Genomic DNA, 15,900 nt, shown 5'->3' with positions numbered 1-15,900 from the left:
AATATTATTCTGAATCAATATTTTGTCAAGAAGAAATCAAATATATAATCATTACTTTTCTACACTGTCCACAGAATGGTTTGTTTTCAGTTAATATAGAATCAGGAAAAATAGCACAAGAGAGTAAGTTAAAATATATGTTTGAAAACCTGTTCAGTGCTCTGGACAGTTTATTTCCATCCTCAGCCTCAGCTCTGAAACATGATTTAATAAAATGCACACATACACACACACACACCCCTCAGAAAACTGTACACAGATATTCATAGCAACTTTATTTGTAATAGCTAAGGTGAATGGCTAAAAAAACTATTGAACGTCCACAAGGTGGGATACAATTAAACAATAAAGAGGATAAGTCATTGATAAATGCAACACCTTGCATGAACTTCAGAGTTGTGCTGAGTGAAAAAATTCAGTCTCGAAAGGTCATATATTCTGATTCCATTTATACCACATTGTTGAACTTACAGAATTACAAAGATATAGAATAGATGGGTGATTTCCAGGGGTTAGGATGGTGGTAGAAGATTATAAAAAGATATCACAAGGTAGGTCTTTGTAATGCTAGAACAGTTGTATATCTTGAATGCAGTGGTTACACAAATCTACACATCTGATAAAACAGTAACAGTACTATATACACGTGTTTAATTGATGTCAACTTCCTGGCTTTGATATTTTGCTATAGTTATGTAAGGTGTAACCACTGAGGAAAACTGGGTGAGAATATCTAGCACCTCTCTGTACTATATTTAGCAACTTCCTGTAAATCTATAATTATTTCAAAATAAAACTGATTTTTTAAAAAGTCTTCTCATAGCAATGATACAAGAATGATGTAGAACTCTATATTAATGTATTGTAAACTGCTTCATTAAAAGCACTAATTTATTAAATCAGAATATAATATTTTGTAGGTATTCTTGTCATGTATACTACATAGACATGTATATAAAATATCCATTAAGGCATACAAGCAAGATGGTGGCATAGAAAGCTCCTGATCTAAAAATAGATTAAAGATCTGAATGTAAGATCTGAAATCATAAAAATCCTAGACAAAAACATAGGCAGTAACATTGTGGATCTCACTTCAAAGGCAAGGGAAAAGTAAAAATAAGCAAATTGGACTACATAAATTAAAAAAAAAACTTGTGAAGAGTTAAGGCAAACTGTTATCAAAATGAAATAGCAACCTACTAAATGGGAGAAGATATTATTTATCTATGGGGTTAATATCTAAAATACATTTTATAGTAGAGCCTGAAGTCAGGTAGGTTGATTCCTCCAGTTCCATTCTTCTTTCTCAAGATCGCTTTGGCTATTCGAGGTTTTTTGTATTTCCATACAAATTGTGAAATTATTTGTTCTAGCTCTGTGAAGAATACTGTTGGTAGCTTGATAGGGATTGCGTTGAATCTATAAATTGCTTTGGGTAGTATACTCATTTTCACTATATTGATTCTTCCAATCCATGAACATGGTATATTTCTCCATCTATTAGTGTCCTCTTTGATTTCTTTCACCAGTGTTTTATAGTTTTCTATATATAGGTCTTTAGTTTCTTTAGGTAGATATATTCCTAAGTATTTTATTCTTTCCGTTGCAATGGTGAATGGAATTGTTTCCTTAATTTCTCTTTCTGTTTTCTCATTATTAGTGTATAGGAATGCAAGGGATTTCTGTGTGTTGATTTTATATCCTGCAACTTTACTGTAGTCATTGATTATTTCTAGTCCCAGAGGGATGGTATGGGGAGGGAGGAGGGAGGAGGGTTCAGGATGGGGAACACATGTATACCTGTGGTGGATTCATTTTGATATTTGTCAAAACTAATACAATTATGTAAAGTTTAAAAATAAAATAAAATTTAAAAAAAATAAATAAATAAAATACATTTTAAAAACTCACATAACTCAATAACAAATAATTTAAAAATGGACAGGGAATCTGAACAGACACTTTGCCAAGAAGACATAGAGATGGCTAACAGGCATAGAAAGATGTTCAACACTACTAATTATTAGGGAAATGTCAATCAAAATTACAATGAGATATTACTTGCAGAATGGCTATTATTGAAAAGAGAAAAAATAACAAATGTTAGAGAGGACAGGAGAAAAGAAAACACTCATTGTTGTGGGACTGTAAATTGGTGCAGCCACTATGGAAAACAGTATGGATGTTCTTCAAAAATTAAGAATAGAACTAACCATATTTCCACTTCTTGGTATTTATATGAATAATATAAAAACACTAAGTTGAAAAGATAGATGCACCCTTCAGTTCAGTTCAGTTCAGTTCAGTCACTCAGTCGTGTCCGACTCTTTGTGACCCCATGAATCGCAGCACGCCAGGCCTCCCTGTCCATCACAAACTCCCGGAGTTCACTTAAATTCACGTCCATTGAGTCAGTGATGCCATCCAGCCATCTCATCCTCCGTCGTCCCCTTCTCCTTCTGCCCCCATTCCCTCCCAGCATCAGAGTCTTTTCCAATGAGTCAACTCTTATGTTTATTGCAATATATTACAGTTGTCAGATATGGAAAAAACCTGTGTCCATCGATAGGTGAATGGATAAAGAAGATACATTATATATACATATATAGATATATGTATATATATATATACCCGAGGCTTCCCAGGTGGCTCTAGTAGTAAATAACTTGCCTGCCAGTGCAGGAGAGATAAGAGACAACAGTTTTGATCTCTGGGTCAGGAATATCCCCTGGAGGAGGGCACGACAACCCACTCCAGTGTTCTTGCCTGGAGAATCCCCATGGACAGAAGAGGCTGGTGGGCTATAGTCCATGGGGTCGCAAAAAGTTGGACATGACTGAGTGACTTAGCATGCACAAATATATACAGTGAAATACTGCGCTGTGTGCTTAGACACTTAGTTGTGTCTAACTATTTGAGACCCCTTGGACTGTAGCCCACCAGGCTCCTCTGTCTGTGGGGATCCTCTAGGCAAGAATACTGGAGTGGATTCCCGTGCCCTCCTCCAGGGGATCTTCCCAACCCAAGGATCGAACCCAGGTCTCCCACATTGCATGCAGATTCTTTACCATCCAAGCCACCAGGGAAACCCAAGAACAGAGTGAAATACTACTCAGCCATAAAAAAGAATGAAATTCTCCCACTTGTGACAACTTGGATGAATTTCAAAGGTATTATGCTAAGTGAAATAAATCAGATGGAGAAAGACAAATACCATATGATTTCATTTATATGTCCAATCTCAAAAGAAAAACCCAAAGGAATAAATAAAATAAACCCAAAGCAAACTCAGATCCAGGTATCAGAATTGTGGTTTCTAGAGGAGAAGGGGGCTGGAGGGGTTAGTGAAATGGGTGATGGAAGTGAACTGTACAAAGACGAATGTACACTAGACTTGTAGTGGTGATCACTGTGTAATGTATACACATATTGAATTCTAATGCTGTACACCTGAAATTTAAAAAAAAAAAAACTTACAATAAGAAGTTTTAATGGGAGGAGATTAAGAATCAACATAAGAAAAATATAAATCCAAGAGTATTGATACTGTAGTATTTCAAAAGAAGTGCACAGATTTTTGAGGCATTAACTTTGCACTTAATCGTCTCCAAAAAAATTGAGAAATGCCAGTTTAAATCATGCAGCAGATTCTGTCGTTCCCACCAATGGACATATGGCCTGGACTGAGTCTAGGACAAGAGGTACACATTGGATTTTTTCTTTATTGTGTGTAAACAATTTACCACCCACCCCTCCAGTCATTCTTTCTTCACAGATGGCTCGAAGCAACTTGATGCACTGAAAGTGATTCTGGTGGTCAAGTATGTGTATTTTTTGAAATATGTGAAAATTCAAGCCATGTTCTTTATCTGGAACCCAACTGCAGAAGCAGTGAATTGTGGATGCATGGGAAATCTTGGGTCTTTTATACTTCCAGGCAGTATGCTGGTCTCCCATATATTCTCATCATTCAGGGATTTTCAAACACCCTTCTTATTCCTTCCCTCCCCCTTTCTTTCTTTTTTCTTTTCATTCCATTTTTTTTTTCTGTGCACTATTTTTGCCTTGCATACCACCTTTAAAATGTCACTGGTGCTCAGGGTCAGCTCCAAGCCAAGCAGGGAAGCCAGTGCTTGTCCTACAGTGTCCGCTCCCACAGATTCTGTGTCTACACAGGGTTATCTGGATGCCTTCATTGGCAGGATTGACTCTGATTTTTCCCTACTTATCTCTCTTCTCTTCTTCACATCAACAAATGCTCTTCTGTTGCATCCCCTAAGGGTCAACTATTTGCTAGAGAAAGTTTGTTATTCCTCTCAGGTAACTTGCTCTTACATTAATACTGTAGACTTTATTTTGCCAAATAAACTTTCTAAAATGCCACTTTCAATATGTTACTTCTCAATAAGGCTGTCTAGCAAATCTAAACCTGACTCTCAAGTTTTCAGTTTTACACACATACCTTGTAGAAGGGTGCAGTAGGGTTTATGCGGCAGTTTTTTCTTCACTATATGCCATCAGTATACAAGTATAAATAATTCAAATATATACAACTATGTCTTGTTACAACACAGCTCTCATTGACTTGGAAGTGTTTTTAAAAGATTGGAACTAAAAACAGTCACTTACACCTGGAAGGGGTATTGTGTCTTGAGTCTTACAGGCCCCTGCTTTTAAGTCTATTGTCTCCATGTTCCTTAAGTACAACCCTGTGACTGAATTTTTAAAACGTAGGAAACATTTTTAGTTGAGCTTATACCAACTTGGTCTTTTGTGTGCAACAACAAAAATATTAACTTGAGCACATCCTTTATTTTATCCAACATTATTTTTAGTGATGCACCTAAAAGTTTCCCTTCATTGTATCTTTTCACCACTCCAGAAACCAGCCATGATCAGTCTGGGCTCTGCGTATTAGACTATCATCTCTTTGAGGGCCAATAAAGTACCTTGTTCCTATATTAATTCTTTACCATGCTTTATATGGTATTGACACGTACACATAGGGTAGTAAGAACTATTTAACTTATGTGATACTTTCTCTTGACTTGAATGATCTCTTCCTTCATATCCTACCATGTTTTCAAGACCACTGATCATTTCCACCTCTTTTATCAACTACTCTGGTTCCTGGTTTCTTATTTGAGAATTTATGTACCATCAGTCAATTTATCTCTTAATGTCTTGTGCTGTCATCAATGCCACTCATACCATTACTTGTATATGTTTGTTTTCCCTCCCCAGTTAGACTTTTGGTAATTTTTGTATCCTTTTATTGTCAATAAAATAATTACTTTTATTACCATAATAATATTTCCCCTCATGGTAAAGTTTTGACTTCAAATAATTGTCAGGTTGGCTACTCAAATGAACTTATTGTTGGGTGATTTATGGAACATTGAAGATACCTGTTTCCTGTCCAGGTTAGGGCCCATTGCAGATAGTCTTCACTTTCCTTCCCTAGCCTCTCAAGGGCCTTTGCAAATACCTCTTTTATTTTATGTCCAGAATCCCCTGAAATGCATCCAGGTATAATATCAACTTGAACAGAATGCCAAGAGCTCATCTCCTATTGAGATCTTGACAAGGACTCTTCCATCTTTTGACATGGAAACCACCATGTCAAAAAAGCTGAGTTAGGCTATCAAAACAAAATGACCAGACTGATTACATCAGATAGTGTGCCACACAAAATTTAAATTTTCAACAAAATACATATCTCCTTCTTAGGTCTTACACAGAAATTAAAGTCCCAAAACACAGACGATACCATCCTCTACCCCTTCTTCTGATTCATCAGTCTTAGCCAAGTCAACCATATTCAAACTCCCTGTAAGAGTCTGGTCCCCTGCACAGCTTCTTTAGCAGTTGCTGCATGAAATCATGTTTCAGAAATAGCACCGCTCCTTTGGCAGACACCTCCAGAACTACAGAACTCCAGCTCTGAGTCCCATGAGCCACACAGCACAGCACATACTCAATATTCCTGGGAGCTAGCTGGTCACACAAGAAAGAGCAAAGCACCTCGAGATTTAGAAATAACTGAAAGCCCAGAAACAAATGTAGCTACTGCGAGATTCCTTACAGAAGGCTTGCAGCTTCTCTTACTCCTGCAAGAGCCTTTATCACCAATTCTCATATGTGAGGGCATTTTCCAAACAAAAGTTACTTCCTCAAACAAAATTATTTAACAGTTAGTTACAACTCATATTGAGGTCATTAACCACAGACCATAGCAGGACATTAGTGTAAGTGAGGACAGTGTGTAGACAGAAAATAAGGAAACAAAAGATTCTATGATTTCAGCTTCCTCAGGGTCTCAGCCAATCTCCACTGCTTAACCAGAATCCGTTAGACATAAATGGCTGACCTTCCTTCACAACAATTGCTTTTCTTTACCTGCCTGACTAGGTCAGCCAACATCTGTCTCTGTCATCTTTGCAATCTCCTTTGCCTTCTCCTCCTTCTTGCACCTTTTGGTCACTCTGCCCTTGACTCCATTGATTTTGAAAATAATTCAGAGTGCTTTTCCCAAGGCTTTCCACCTGTGTTTTATTGGAAGAATTTATTGCCCATTTCCTACAGCCTGATCCTATTATGTCATATGCTTTTCTGTGCACGCCAGTGCGAGGCACAATAGCCTCCTGCACCTCACTGATGACTGGAAACAGAAACTGCTCGAAATGTTCCTCAGGCTGCAGCACTTCCACTTTCTCTGGTTCCTCTAGTTCCATGATGCCCAAGAGCTGTCTTTCTTTGCTTCTTCAGAACCACAGAATGGATATGAGCACAGAAGCCGTGAAACATGGAGACCCAGAGGCCAACTGGAGCTCTCAGTGTCATGATCTCTTTCCCTACAGGACAGTGCCTCTGTTGAAATAAATCTGTAGGCCCAAGAAGAATCCACACTCCTTCCCAGGATGCCACATCAGCAAAGCAAAACGTAGAAAACATTCATGTCCTCATAAATGTTCTGCTTGACCAGACATGCAGTGTATCCAGTCGGCCAGTCCATAAAGGCCAAGCCCAGTCCAGCCTTCTCACGCCCATCAAGGGTGACTTTGTGGCCCCAGCGAATCGGATATTTTCTATTTGTCTCATCCTTGCTCTTTTTCTTATCTTATAAAGGTTTCTTACCTTTTGCCCCATTTTGTAGTTCTTTGAAAGGAGACTATCCACTTCATGAAGTCTTAAACAAAGTTTACTTGTATGACTTAAGCTGTCTTCTTTAACCATTGTTAAATTTCTTTACAGTTGTATATTGGTAGGTCCTATTGTATCATTTTCTGTGTTTTCTTTTATATCAGTGCTTCTATTTACCACAGGGTGACTACACCATACCCTCAAGCCTCAATTCTTCATAGCTTTGGGGATTCTCAGTGGACAATTATGAAGATTGTTATCACCACAAATTTAAAGTCTGTTGTTTCAGATGGGGACTGGGACTGCTCAGCAATATTTTTATATGTCTCTGAAGACCTCTTCCACCATTGCTTACAGAAATTATTGCACACATTTACCACTCTTTGCAAGACTTCTACCTCACCCTTGCCCAACACTCTCATCAAGGGGCTTTGTCTTCTACTCACTGAGAAAATAAGGCTGTGTTCTCAAACCATAGCATTCATGAAAATGAATCTTAAGAAAAAGGCAAAAATTAAGTTCATACTTTGAATTGGTCTCAGATAAGGCCAAATTTGTAACACAGATGGTTCTTATTCCGAAGTATGGTGGCTCCAGTTAGAAAAGCACCATTGAGTTGGACTTAACATCAGTTATCACCTAGCATTCCAAATGTATCCCAGCAGTGCATGGAAGAATGAAACACATATCTTTATCCAAGAAATGATGGAGATTTCTAATATCATGTCAGGGCCAAAGTGAGATTCTGATTGCTTCTTACACAACCAATGCTATAGAGGTACAGTAATAAATTAATTTCTCACTCAAAAGTTGCTTCATAGGAGTTGCACAGATGACTTAACTCTGGTGCGTACATAGAAACTCCAACTCTGGCAAAGTCCCATCCAGGTATTTCTGGCAGTCTTATGGGCTTTCCTTTCTTGGTATCCACACGTTCCCCCAGGTTCAGCACAGTGGTCAGCCAGGCGACACAACCATCAAAGCCCTTTTTGTGGGCACAGCAGTTCCCCTTCCTGTGCATATCCCAAGTAGTGCCATGAGTGTTCTACCCACGCCACGCTTTTGCTCCCAAGGTTTCACGTAAGCACAGTTATTCCATATCAGTGGTTACCGTGGGTTTGTTCTGTTGCAACCCCACTACCATTCTGCTGGATCCTTCAGCAGTGATACCATTCTAACCTGCTCCACATGAAGCCCATCATCTCTCCTACTTTTCTCCTGAGCAAAGCAGTTCTCCATCAGTGACCACTCTGAGCTCTCCTGGTGTGTAAATTGTGTGGTAAAATGTGATAGAATGAAGTAAGCGTCTCCCTACCCCTTGGGTTACGTGACACTACAGTAATATGAACTTTGCCCTGTTGTGTCACAGGACTCAATTAAATATGTCTTCTGTTTTTAAATTAAAATCATTCCCCTTAGGACAAGGGGCTGAACTGAGAATCAGATTTCATTAATAATTATAGTACTCTGTTCTCAACATCTGATGGCCTGTATGCTTTAAATATATTTTAATATGTGACACATTTAACATAGAATATTTGGTATATATTTAGATGTCTTTAATAAAAAATTATTTATATTCTAATATATATAAATATGTGTGTAGGGAGAGCAAACATACTCTGAGTCCCCTGCAAATAGAACTCTGTCAAGTCATATCTCATATTCAGTTATTTCAGACTCAGCAGTGAATGCAGTTTAATTTCTTACTCCAGGAATCACTTCAGCTTCTATGCAAATACTCTTATGAGTTGGATGAATCTCAGCACTTATTTATCAGGCTTGTCTGAAACTGTCAAAACTGAGCCTGCTTCAGAGTTATTTACAAAGTGTGTTCTTCTGGGTTATCTCGTCTATCTTTCCCCAAAATGCTGTGAGGAAGATGAGGAGTTCTTACTCTTTTCCTCTTGGATGAAAGAGACTATCAAGGCTTAAAAGTAGTGAGGCCTTGTGGCTGAGACTTCAGAGCGAGGGAACTGTGGGCTCAATACCACTCTGATGAACTCCAAAATATATGCTTTCCTTAATACAAGGCTGCTTGAACCTGAGGGCTCTTGGGTAAGACTGAGTCTAAACTTCATTCTATCAGTTGTTGACCCCTGAGTCAATTCATGACTTGGTTCCCTAAACTTTAAAATTTCTGTCATCATCTTGTCTCCTTCCTAGATGTGTAGTGAACTTTATATGAAATACAATGTGTAACATACTTTAGATGAAATAAAATGGAATAGATTCATTGAATTCCTTGTACAGAGTGTGTGCTCAGTAAGTCACTTAATTTTGTCACACAATTCTTGATAGAACTAGAGTCTCATTTTGTATCAGAAATGTTTTGATACCTCGCAGATTACAATACAATAAATGATTGTCCAAAGATCCATTTGTAGAGAAAGGCAAATATCCTATATTAACACGTGTATGTGGAATCTAGAAAATGGTATGGATGATCTTATTTGCAAAGCAGAAACAGAGACACTGATGTAGTGACCAAACAAATGGATACCAAAAGGAAGGGCAGTGGGATGAACTGGGGGACTGGGATTGACATATATACACTACTGATACTATGTATGAAATAAATAATGAGAACCTACATATAGCACAGGGAGCTCCATACTCAGTGCTCTGTGGTGACCTAGATGTGAAGGAAATCTAAAAAAGAGAGGATATATGTATACATACAGTTGATTTATTTTGCTATACAGTAGAAATTAATGCAATATTATAAAGCAACTCTACTCCAATAAAAATTAATTTTAAAAGATCCATTTGTAAATAAGGTAAATTCTATAACTTTATATATAGTGAGACACAAGTTAAGTGTTTCATGACATAATGGTATTGGAGACAACCCCTTTCCCTGCGGTCTCATAGCCCACCTGGGTTCAGCAGCTGCAGACTATCGAGTTTCTGATAGAAAGAAGCTCAGAGTTTCAATCTTGGTCAGGACTCGCCCTTATTATAGGCTTTCAGGAATCTTAGGATGGCGCCATAGTTAAGTAAGGTAACCTCATGCTAGGAGTGTGTTAAGTGAAGTGTTTAGTCACTCAGTTGTGTCCGACTCTTTGTGACCCCATGGACTGCAGCCTGCCAGGCTCCTCTGTCCATGGAATTCTCCAGGCAAGAATACTAGAGTGGGTAACCATTTCCTTTTCCAGGGGATCTAGGAACATACACCAAAAAGACTAGAGTGAAAAATAAAGCAGTGGAAACAGCCATTATAGGTTGGGTTCAGCACTGATTTGTTTAGTAACATCATATCATCACTGTGCCTTCCATTCCAGCTTAAAATAACAAATATGGGTAAAATTAGGGAATTCAACAAAGTTGTTGGGTGAAATTTCTGCAGGTTCACCATGATAACCCATAAAACCAAACTGAAAGTAAAAAAGAAGTCAGGAAAATTATAAATCCTTACTATAATAAAACATATTTTGAAGTGAAAAATGGAAAGAGTGACATGAAATGACATCTTTTGTGCCTAAAGTAATATCCTATTTTTTTGTTTTTTTTAAATTTTACTTTGTATTTGATTGACAATGCTGTGTTAGTTTCAGGTGTATGGTACACTGACTCAGTTATTTGCATGCTAAGTTGCTTCAGTCGTGTCCAACTCTTTGCAACCCTATGGACTGTAGCCTGCCAGGCTCCTCTGTCTATGGGACTCTCCAGGCAAGAATACTGGAGTAGGTTGCCATGCCTTCCTCCAGGGGATCTTCCAAACCCAAGGACTGAACCCATGTCTCTTATGTCTCCTGCATTGGCAGGCAGGTTCTTTACCAGTAGCGCCACCTGGGAAGCCCCCAATTATAACATGCGTGGTCACTAACTTCAAGGATACCTACAATAATTCAATTCAGTTCAGTTGCTCAGTTATTTCTAACTCTTTCTGACCCCATGGACTGCAGCATGCCAGGCTTCCCTGTCTATCACCAACTCCTGGAGCTTGCTCAAACTCATGTCCATCAAGTCAGTGATGCCACCCAACCAATTTCTCTGTGTCCCCTTCTCCTCCTGCCTTCAATCATTCCCAGCATCAGGGTCTTTTCCAATGAGTCGGTTCCTTGCATCAGGTGGCCAAAGTATTGGAGCTTCAGCTTCAGCATCAGTCCTTCTGATGACTATTCAGTACTGATTTCCTTTAGGATGGACTGGTTTGTCTCCTAGAAGTCCAAGGGACTCTCAAGAGTCTTCTCCAACGTCACAGTTCAAAAGAATCAATTCTTCAGTGCTCAGCTTTCTTTATAGTTGAACTCTCACATCCATACATGACTACTGGAAAAACCATAGCTTTTACTAGATGGACCTTTGTCAGCAAAGTAATGTCTCTGGTTTTCAATATGCTGTCAAGGTTGGTCATAACTTTTCTTCCAAGGAGCAAGCATCTTTTAATTTCATGGCTGCAATCACCATCTGCAGTGATTTTGGAGCCCCCCAAAATAAAGTCTCTCATTGTTTCCCCACATCTATTTGTATGAAGTGATGGGACTGGATGCCATGATCTTAGTTTTTTGAATGTTGAGTTTTAAGCTAGCTTTTTCACTCTCCTCTTTCACTTTCATCAAGATGCTCTTTAGTTCTTTGCTTTCTGCCTTAAGGGTAGTTGTCATCTGCTTATCTGAGGTTATTGATATTTCTCCTGGAAATCTTAATACATCTTCTGCTTTATCCAGTCTGACATTTTGCATGATGTACTCTGCATATACATTAAATAAGCATGGTGACAATATACAGCCTTGATGTATGCCATTCCCAATTTCGAACCAGTCTGTTGTTCCACATCCAGTTTAAACTGTTGCTTCTTGACCTGCATACAGATTTCTCAGGAGGCAGGAAAGGTGGTCTGGTATTCCCATCTCTTTCAGAATTTTATAGTTGGTTGTGATCTACATAGTCAAAGACTTTGGTGTAGTCAATAAAGCAGAAGTAGATGTTTTCTGGAATCCTCTTGTTTTATTGATGATCCAACAGATGGTGGCAATTTGATCTCTGGTTCCTCTGCCTTATCTAAATACAGCTTGAACATCTGGAAGTTCATAGTTCATGTACTGTTGAATGCTGGCTTGGAGAATTTTGAGCATTACTTTGCTAGCGTATGAGATGAGTGCAATTGTACAGTAGTTTCAACGTTCTTTGGCATTGCCTTTCTTTGGGATTGGAGTGGAAACTGACCTTTTCCAGTCCTGTGGCCACTGCTGAGTTTTCCAAATTTTCTGGCATACTGAGTGCAGCACTTTCACAGCATCATCTTTTAGGATTTCAAAAATAGCTCAACTGGAATTCCATCACCTTCACTAGGTTTGTTCGTACTGATGCTTCCTAAGGCCCACTTGACTTCACATTCCAGGATGTCTGGCTCTAGGTGAGTGATCACACCTTCATGGTTATCTGGGTCATGAAGATCTTACTATTGCTATTTGGTGGCTATAGAAATAACAAGTTATAGACTTTTCTTCTTTAATTTCTACATGCCTACTATTTCTTGGGGGCTTCCCTGGTAGCTCAGACAGTAAAGAGTCTGCCTGCAATGCAGGAGAGCTGTGGTCGGGAAGCCCCATGGAGAAGGAAATCGCAACCCACTCCAGTATTCTTACCTGGAAAATTCCATGGACAGAGGAGTCTGGTTGGCTACAGTCCACGGGGTTTGCAAAGAGTCAGACATGACTGAGCAAGTAACACACACACACTAGTTCTTGGAATCTCTACTGAAGAACCAATTTTTGTGTAAAGTAACATGCTAAAAAGTTTCTGATACTTTAAGTACCATCTAACATGGATGCCACAGAGAATTATAGCTAAAGGGCAGCATTACACATCCAACAAAAAAAATGTGATGCTGATATTAGCATTTTTATCATTTACCTTAAGGCAGTTATTCATGGAGACATTTTCACAGGTAATTATGATAATATCTTGTGGCAACAACTCCTCCATCCAGCCTTAACCGTCATACTTCTCCTATCCCCAAACACTTCTTGTAGACTTTTCTGATAAATAGGTCATTTATTTTGTAGTCAGAAGATATAAAAGTGGAAGTGGAATGAATAATAAATCAAGGGAATATATGTAATTAGTATATTTTTGTGTATTTTTAGCATGGATTTTGCCAAAAGCCTTTAAGATACCATAGCTACATACAAGTTTTAACTGCTTACTTTATTCTTTATTTATTTCATATAGCGGCCTCTTCAACTAAGTAATAGCGGCCATTTGCTTAACTTGAGTTCATTTATCACATCATAGTAATAAACTGTAGAGTCTCAAACTTCATAATGTATGACTCCTATAAAACTCTTAGAGATTTTATATTATAAATACATTAGATAGAATCTTGATCAAAGAAGTAATCTGATATAAAATATTAATGTTAGCATAAAATCTCTGTGCTTCAGTTATGGGTCCAACATAATACAAATCAAATAAGAGCTTATAGTAGCACTGAGTGAGGACCTACTGGCATGAAGAACTAGGCTAGATTTTCAGTTTCCAGTTAGGCATGTGAGAGGCCAGAAGTTGCCATTCTGTCCTAAACAGTGAAAAGCAGAACAAGCTGAATAATCAACAACTGTCTTTAAATTTGTCAGAGAAATAAGGTCACAGGGGCAAACCTCTTAGTCAGATTTGAAGAGACTGACAAGGAGCTACTGAGAATCACAACTAACCAGAGCAGAAACCCACAGCACAAACAACCGCAGGAACTAGGCCCAGGGTAAGGAAACCTGAACTGTGATCAACAAATTCCTGGAGGTGCAGAGCAGACAAGTCCAGGAGCTCCAGGAGAAGACTCCAGGAGCACCCAGGCATGGGGAAATTTCCCACACTTCTGTGAATTTTACTTCCAGGAACTCAACCAGGTTCTTATAGTGAATATCTGAGAAAAATCCCATTGTGGTTCCTGCAGGGAGAGAGGAAAGGAAGCCTTTTGAAATATCCCAGAGTACTCTGTCTGTAGAAGGCCTGCCCTCAGAAGAAACTATTTAACCAAAGCTTAATTTGCTGGTGTTTTATCAGGGTGTAACTGACCTATGGGAAGGGGAATAGCCAACTTCAGGTCCCTCTAGCCATCCTGTCCCACCAAAGGTGGATGGGAAGGAGACACAGGCTCACTGAAGACTGAGACCAAGTCATAGACCTGTAGAACACTTGCCTTCCCTCACGCTTACCACCACGTCACTAAAGGTCTATTTATAGTAGTTCCGCTTACCCAGTACATCGTGTTCAGCTATCAAGAGAAGCAATTACAAGACAGCCTAAATGACAAAAAGCAGTTTGAAGAGACCAAGTCAACATCAGAACTAGACTCAGATATAGCAGTACTATGAGAATTATCAGATAGGAATTTTTTAAAACTACGATTAATATGCTAAAGGCTCTCGTGTAAAAGTGAACGGCATATAAGAACAGATGTGCAATGTAAACAGAGAGGTGGTAAGTCTCAGAAAGAACCAAATAGATATGCTAGAGATCAAAACATGTAAGAGTAATGAAGAATGACTTTAGGATTTTTAGTACATGGACATGGCCATGGAAAGAATTTGAGCTTGAGGATATCTAAACAGAAAACCCCAAACTGAAAATCAAGAGAAAAAAGATAAAAACAGAACATCTAAGAACTGTGAAATGACTATGAAAACCTGTGTGCAATAGGAATTCCAGAAAAAGAGAAAGAAACAGAAGTATTTGAAACAATAATGGGTGAGAGTTTCCCAGATTAATATCAGACACCAAATCACAGATTCAGGAAGCTCAGAGAATACCAAGCAGGACTGGTGGCAACAATTGGGCTAAATGTGTAACTATATTATCTCATTCCAAACCACATTTGAAAGTTTGTCATTCCTCTTTCACAGATGTAACTTCTCCAAGGTAACATGGGACTAATCTTGAATTCCAGTTCTGTCCAAAGCCCTGTCTTAAAGAATTCCAATTAAAGTCCTGAGTTAAACATTAATATTATTTCCTCCAGATAATGATATTAGCTACAATTTTAATTACTTATCATGTACCAGTAATAACTTTAATAACTGAAAATATATTACATAACCTTGGTGGAGTCTAGTATATCTGTAACTTTGTAAGGTAATTGTTATACTTACTTTACAAATGAGAAGACTGAAGTTTATTTTTTTAATTGAGATATAGTTGATTTACATTGTTAATCTTTGCTCTACAGCAAAGTGATTCAGTTATACGTATATGTGCGTGTGTTAGTCACTTAGTTGTGTCTGACTCTTTGTGACCGCATGGACTGTAGCCCACCAGGCTCCTCTGTCTATGGGATTCTCCAGGCAGAAATACTGGAGTGGGTAGCCATTCCCTTCTTCAGGGTATACATTTTTCTTCTATTCTTTTCTACTATGGTTTATCCTAGAGTACTAAATATAGTTCCCTGTGTTATATGGTAGGACATTGCTATTTATCCAGTCTCTATGTAATAGCTTATATCTGCTAACACCAACCTCCCACTCCAACCCACCTCCAAACACTTCTTCCCCTGGCAACCACTCGTCTTTTCTCTACATCCATGAGTTTGTTTCTGCTTTGAAGATAAGTTCATTTGTGTCATAATTTAGATTCCACATATAAGTGATAACATATATTATTCGTCTTTCTCTTTCTGACTTATTTCATTGAGTACAATAATCTCCAGTTGGATCCATGGAGCTACAAAGAATATTATCTCATTATATTTGTGGCTGAGTAGTATTCTGTTGTATACATGAACCATATCTTTATCCATTCATTTGTCCATCA

At 38.3% G+C, this 15,900-nt stretch overlaps 1 protein-coding gene across 1 annotated transcript in view; it reads right to left on the bottom strand.

The window, feature by feature from the left end:
• The window catches only part of DTHD1 (death domain containing 1), an 84,324-nt gene that overhangs the window by 9,362 nt on the left and 59,062 nt on the right, over positions 1 to 15,900 (bottom strand). The gene's annotated exons all lie outside the window — the stretch shown is intronic.

This window comes from Bos taurus, chromosome 6, assembly GCF_002263795.3.
Source record: "Bos taurus isolate L1 Dominette 01449 registration number 42190680 breed Hereford chromosome 6, ARS-UCD2.0, whole genome shotgun sequence".
NCBI lineage: Eukaryota > Metazoa > Chordata > Mammalia > Artiodactyla > Bovidae > Bos > Bos taurus.
This window is presented reverse-complemented; position numbering and strand designations above follow the sequence as displayed.